This window comes from Nicotiana attenuata, unplaced genomic scaffold (assembly GCF_001879085.1).
Source record: "Nicotiana attenuata strain UT unplaced genomic scaffold, NIATTr2, whole genome shotgun sequence".
Lineage (NCBI taxonomy): Eukaryota > Viridiplantae > Streptophyta > Magnoliopsida > Solanales > Solanaceae > Nicotiana > Nicotiana attenuata.
Window position 1 is genome coordinate 135,908 of NW_017673001.1, and position 7,407 is coordinate 143,314.

Consider the following 7,407-nt stretch of genomic DNA (forward strand, 5'->3'; position numbering starts at 1 on the left):
AGTCACCTATTCAAATTTCAGCATGTTTAGTAACCGTTATGCATACCTACTTGCAGTATTTATGTGAAATTGTCTTGTATGCTTATTTGCTTTAAAGTCACAATTGTAGCATGGCCGGGAACCACACTAGTGGATCTTGAGGGGTGCCTAACACCTTCCCCTCGAGATAATTTCTAGCCCTTACCCAAACTCTATTTATTCAACTCAAACCCTTCTTAGTGTCCTAATGCACTTCATCATTAGGTGGCGACTCTTCAAACTCCAAAACCCAATTCCCAAAAGGGAAGAGAGTTGTCCTCTAAGATATCGTAAATCCGATTTCGCCTTTTAAAGGAAAAGGGGGCTTCGACATCTGCTATGAGAAAAGAGTCCAGCAACCAATAAGGAAGCTACTGGGCTCAAGAAACAGGCCCAAACAACATTAGAGCCCTGAACTTTCTAAGAAAACCAAGTGCAAACACTAACACCAAACTCAAAAGTTCTCAAATCTGATTTTAAACTCAAGTTCCGTTTACAACCTTTTAAACGTTAAGGAGCCTATGCATGAATATGGACAACACTAAGTTATGGGCTCCTGAAATCACTAGGCCAAGTTTCAAGCTATGCATAAATGAATTTGAATGCATGATGTATGGAAAACTAAACCCAGCCCAGATTTCAACAATCCCAAACATAAATGATTTGAACTGATCGATATACAACCCATAGCCACACTCAAAGCCAAACAAACTCACAGTCAAGCTAAAGAACTAGAGCCTTCGATTAAAACACATACCTAACATCTTCAATTAGTACACATTCCTAACATCTAATATATCGCTGAATTGAATACATTCAAGACAGAACCCATACTTAATCTTAAGACACAAGTGTAGTACGGATTACATGATTAGTTACACATAAGAAAACATTGGCTAGGATGAGGCAGGGAACACAATACAACAAACTTAAAGAAGAGAAAACTAGTAGAGCCACAGAGAGAAATCCTTTCTCTTCAACTGGAATTCACATCTTCATACAATAGCCTAAAACAGACATTAATTCCATTCAGGGTTCAAATGAAATACCTGGGAAACAAAAGGAAACAAGAAGAAATGAGGATTCAGTAAAACAGCAACAGCAGATCAACAACCAGATCCAATAGAACAGTAACCCAAAAAACCAAACAGCTTCAAACCAAGCTTCAAGTCCCAAAAATCAAGCCATTTTTCAACCAAATGCAGAATCTAGACTTTCAGGGAATTCTATCTAGTGAAGAGGATCAGAAATTCAGCACTAAACAGAGTTTTTGAGCAATTTTCACAAAGAAAATGCAGGGAAATAAGTGTTATCAAAGTATTCCAGCCTTTTCAGTTTTTTCAGCTTTTTTCTCTTTTTTTTAAAATCTCTGACTTGAAACTCAAGTAATGATGCCTTTATAGGCAAGCTTCTAGGGCAGCCTAAAGGAATCAGTTTTTTGCACTTAAAACCTTTGGAATTCTCATTTTTGCTTAGACACCCTTAGTGTAAAATTCAGATTTTCACATAAGCCCCCACCCCAGCTTCTAGGAAGCTTCCTTGGGCAGTTACATCAAGATTCCCTAAGCCAATTACCCAGAATACCCTCCAATCCCCTTGTTTTTACTTTATTTCAGCTAGCTAACCTTTAGCTCATGGGTCAAGTTGACCCAAGATTCAGCCCCAATCCGGACTGACTTCCCTTTTCTTTGGGCTTTCAATTTTAAGAGGAACCCAACCCAATTCAGTTGTTCATAATAAACCCAACCCAAAATTCAAATCAACAGGAGTTATAAACCAAACAGTTTCGAATTGAAATCAGAAATAAACAGAAAAAGAACTACCTAACATTAATATGAGAATTAAATAAATGAAACTAACATGCTCTCGCTTTAATCATGCAAACAGGAATTGCTTCAACAGACTAACAATAACAAAGCACGGAAAAGATGAACAGAAGAATGTGAAGATGGAGTGAAGATTCAAAAGAACGGAGAAAAGGAGAAGAACGAGGGTACCTAATCAACAGACGCGAATGGACAAATCTTGAAGGAACTCGGACTTCTCGATTTCGAGCCGAAATTGGTCCCAATCATGCGTTCTTGTCAAGAACGGACAAGCGAGGCCAGTTTTGACTCTAAACCTCTGTCAAAACTGGAAAATTCGTTTCGTCTTCTCCCCTTTTCAGATCCAGACTTGGGCTCCGTTTGGTGACGATTTGAAGAATTATGGTGAGAGATTAAAGGTCAAGTGCGAAGGAAGGTTATGGAGCCGGATTTTGGGGAAGAATGGAGCTCCTTTGCTTTGTGACAATGGCGGAACCTAAGGCTGACTAGGGTTAAGAGATAGAAGAGAGATGAGAGAGATGGGAGGTGGGGGAAGCTGACCCGTCTCTGAGGTTTTCAGACAGATATAAGGGAATTGGGTAAAGTGTGGGTGCCGTTGGATGAGCTAGATTGAAGGGCTCAGATTCATTTTAGAGTTGGAACTCGAAACTACGCCGTTTGGGATATTAGGAAGGGCTGACCGGGTTGGGGTGTAATATTGGGCCTGGAATTGGGGCGGGACTGGTTGGATACAAGGGGGAACATTTGGGCTTGGGAAAGACAGCCCAAAAACCTGATTTCTCTACCTTTTTTTTTTTGTTCTCTTTTCTTTTTAATCAATTTTTCTATATTCCTTTTGTTTTCTTCTTTTTTTTTTCAAAATTAAATTAATTCCTAAGTTGATCCCTAGAACCTAATTAACTTAAACAAAAACACAAATTAGACCTAAATGATAATTAACACAATTAATTAAAAACAAATTAAAAACTACTTAAAAATAAAAGTTGAAATTAACAGTGCAAATTAAACTATTTTTTTGTGATTTTCCTTTTTTATAAAATAACTTAAGCACTAATTAATTCTTAAAATGCAAAATTAACTCCTAAATGCACATGCAACACATTTTTTTGTATTTTCCATTAATTAAAAAAATAAGCATGCACGGACAAATGCAAACAATTAACAGAAAATGCCACGAAAATCCATAAAATTGCAAATACTGGGAAAAAAATTATTTGTTTGAATTTATGGGAGTAACTCATATAGGGCAAAAATCACGTGGTCACAACCAACATGATCACACAGTTGAGGGATTAAGCATAAAACATGCTGTTCAAGCATCAGATAAACATGTGAAGTGTAGACATACTAGTTGCACATTGAACAGGGCAGAATTTAGACATGCTTAAACCAAGAAGTAAATAGGAGGATAGGTCAAATTCATAATCAATGAACTAATGCAGGAATGAAACACATAGAGTTTGGGTTTCAAAAATAACTAGAGACATACCGGTTGAGGAAAAAGAGTGCAATATATAGAGAAAGTATAGTCTCACTATCTAGCCTTAGCTTTCAGCCGGCTAGACCCACAATAGCACAAGTAGCACAAGCAGCAAAGAAGGAGAAGAGTTTGAGTGTATGTGTGTATTGTGAACTGATGTTCGTAGAAGTGAGAATAGAGGAGAGTATATATAGTAGTTAGGAGCAAAACAGAATAAAGTAAAGGAGATCAATCAGTCAGCAATTAAGGAAGCTACGGAATCAATTATGCACAAAATCAGTATAGTCTCCCTTAATTAAGAGGTAATTACCCAATGGTAAAGGGCAGGACAATATTTAAGGGAAGAAAATCGAGTAAGACTTAAGTATAGAGTGGGAAATTAGGGGTAAATAAGCAGGGGTTCAATTAAGGAAACAATCTTGAGGAATCAGTAAGTATCACAGTTAATCAAATAAGGTAAGAAATTAAATAAGGTCACAAATAAAGGAATAATCAAGAATCAGCCCCCTAGGTTTTTACGAAGCAAATCAGTGAATCGGGAATCATAAATGGTACTGATCTAAAGGAGAATAATATATGTTTCTACAAATACACAAATAGGCTAAGTATAAACACACAGAATCAGTCGAGAAATCAAGTCAGAAACCTTAATAGAGGCATACTAGGGTAAAAATCACAAGACGTTTAAATTAGACTAAGGAGAAATCATGAGAATCAAAGCATAAAACGAAACAGTGCACAAGTAACACGGTCAGACTCAGAATCAAAGCAAAAATGTCAAAAATTGGGGTTTTAGCTTAAATAAACTAGGGCTAAGGCAAACTCAACATAAATCGACCAAGAAGCACATAAGAACAGAAGGTCAAACATTCAAAGCCAGAAATCGTTTGGAGAAAAGGATTTCTAGGAAACCCTAGCTTTAGCAAAAATGGAAAATCACTCGAAAAACCAGAAGATTTTTTATGAAAAACATGTGAAATAGGTCTGATTCTTCTCAAATGTGTTCAAATCTGAGAAGATTAAAGACAAAATTTAGGGTTTTCAGAAGTAAATCAGAGATGAGAACATAGACTCAGGAACCCACGGATTTAAGACGAAATAAGAAGTTCTTACTCAAAATCGAACCACAACGGCTTGAAACATGCAAGAAAGACCCAAAGGCGTAAGCAGACTAGCCCTGGTCCCTTGAGAAGAGGCCATTAGAGGCCTGGGGTAGTGAAGAACCGCCATGAACGGCAGTAGGTGAGTGACGGCGGTGGAATTAGGGTTCGAGTTGGAGAGCATCTGAGAGATGGAGAGGAGAGGAATTTAGGGCGGCGGATGTAACCAAATGACTAGGTTAGGGGGGTTCCTTTGAATTAAAAAAGGTAAGAAAGGATGAGGGACGTTGATCTCCAAGATCAACGGCCAGGGTTGAAAGGGGTCCGGGTCGGGTTGTATTTAATTGGGGTTGGGTTAATGGGTTATTTGATTTGGTTTCTGAGAATTGGGCTAGGGATTTGGGTGTTTGGGCCCTTAATTTGGTCCGAAATTTTGGCTTATTTTGGGCCAGCTCTTGAAACCCTTGAAAATAATAAAAATAAATTATTAAAACTTCTAATAAATAGTAAAAATAATATTTATGCTATGAAACTATTTTAAAATAGTAACTCGATATTATAAAAATATAAAAATGATACTTTGACATAGATAATATAATAAACGTAATTACTTGTAGAATATAGGCCGTTATTGCAACATTAGTTAAATAGCTTAATAATGATAATGCAATTATAAAAAAATAGGATAAAAAAATATGTGAAACATGTATTACGGATGCAAATGATAATTTTGGGGTAATTAAGTCATCCCAAAGTAATTTAAAGGATAATTACTAGATATTTATATAATTTTAAATATAAGAAAAATTAATTTAAAGCTCTAAAAAAATTATGGAAAATTATAGAAAATGCTTGTATAGGTTTGTAGACTAAGTGATGATGCAAATATGCTATTTTGGAAGTATATATGTATATTAAAAAAATATGAGAGCAAAATTGGGTATCAACAGCTGCCCCTCTCTACCCGGGAAGGATGAAAGAGTTTTCGGGTAAAGAAATGATGGCTAATTTTGGCTGAATGGGATGTTTTGAAAGATAGAGGCCGAACTCTGGTCTTTGAGCTGCCTACATATCCCTGGTTTTACAGGAATCAGGCCATGTGTAGTTCTAGGTCCATCGGCGGAATGTACCGATGAAGTCATTACAAGAACGGACACGAAATTTCGAGATGGATGAAAGAGTGGTTATGGTGAACGGTCAAGTTTGAGATAGTTGAAGGAACTGGAGCGAGGTCGCTCCTGCTGGGATAGCGGTTGCTTACTAGTCACCTGCAGATAAAGAGATGCTACGAACATGTATTTGTGCGAAAATTCAAACATGATGCAGATTCCCTTCGGACCATGAAAGTTGTCTTCGGACGGTTAAGGATGACGTCCTTAGACCATGATGTCCTGGGCCATGAATTGTTCAGATAAGAGATTCGCAGGCCATGAAATGATGATTCTCAGGCCATGAAAATGGTGCCTCCGAACCATGACGCCTTTGAATAATGATATGCAAATTTGAGAGATCCTCAGGCCATGGCATGGTGTCTTCCGGCTATGAGGATGATGCCTTTAGACTATGAAGCCTTCGGACAGACTGGCGATATTTCAGCCTATGAGATGCAATAATATGATGTTAACAAGACAAGGCTTAGTCTTGTGAAATGGAGGGCAGAGCTTAGCCCGACAGAAGAGCAAATAGATAGTGTCGTAATAGACCAACGTTTATGCAAAGAGGGACAATGCTTAGTCCCTTGAGAAGGTCGTGCTTAGTCTTATGCAAGGTGGAGACAGAGCTTAGTCTCATGCAGGATGCGGGACAGGGCTTAGTCCCATGCAAAGAGAAGGCAGTGCTTAGCCTTATGCAAATATGGAGGCAGGGCTTAGCCTCATGCAAGATTCGGGACAGGGCTTAGTCCCATGCAAAGAGAAGGCGGTGCTTAGCCTTATGCAAATATGGAGGCAGGGCTTAGCCTCATGCAAATATGGAGGCAGGGCTTAGCCTCATGCAAGGTTCGGGACAGGTCTTAGTCCCATGCAAATAGAAGGCAGCGCTTAGCCTTATGCAAATATGGAGGCAGGGGTTAGCCTCATGCAAGGTGGAGACAGAGCTTAGTCTCATGCAGGATGCGGGACAGGGCTTAGTCCCATGCAAAGAGAAGGCAGTGCTTAGCCTTATGCAAATATGGAGGCAGGGCTTAGCCTCATGCAAATATGGAGGCAGGGCTTAGCCTCATGCAAGATTCGGCAGGGCTTAGTCCCATGCAAATGGAAGGCAGTGCTTAGCCTTATGCAAATGTGGAAGCAGGGCTTACCCTCATGCAAGGTTCGGGACAGGGCTTAGTCCCATGCAAATGGAAGGCAGAGCTTAGCCTTATGCAAATATGGAGGCAGGGCTTAGCCTCATGCAATATGGAGACAGAGCTTAGTCTCATGCAGGATGCGAGACAGGGCTTAGTCCCATGCAAAGACAAGGCAGTGCTTAGCCTTATGCAAATATGGAGGCAGGGCTTAGCCTCGTGCAAATATGGAGGCAGGGCTTAGCCTCATGCAAGATTCGGGACAGGGCTTAGCCCTATGCAAATAGAAAATAAGGTTAGAATGTTTCTTAGCTGGGGACACATTCAGTGTCTGGTGGCCCGTTTGATAGTGATTTTGCATCGTGTATATATATTTGCAAATGCTATTGCTATGTCCGATATGCCTGCGTTCAAAGAACATTGTATGTTTTGTAAGGGGGAGGTTGATTCGTGTCTTTGTCCGCTGGCCTTGCTTCTTCATGCTGGATGCCTTGTTTGAGTTTCCCTGGGTAACACCTGGCTGTTACGGAAATAGAGTTTTCGAAAATGTGAAATTGTTGATAAAAATAGAGTAATTTTTTTTAGAAACATGGTGAAATTATCAAATAATTTTAGATGAACTAGTGACTATAACACATCTCAGAGACATCGCAGCTTTCTTGTGTTAGAATTTTGAGGGTCCTCCTCAAAATTCAGCCC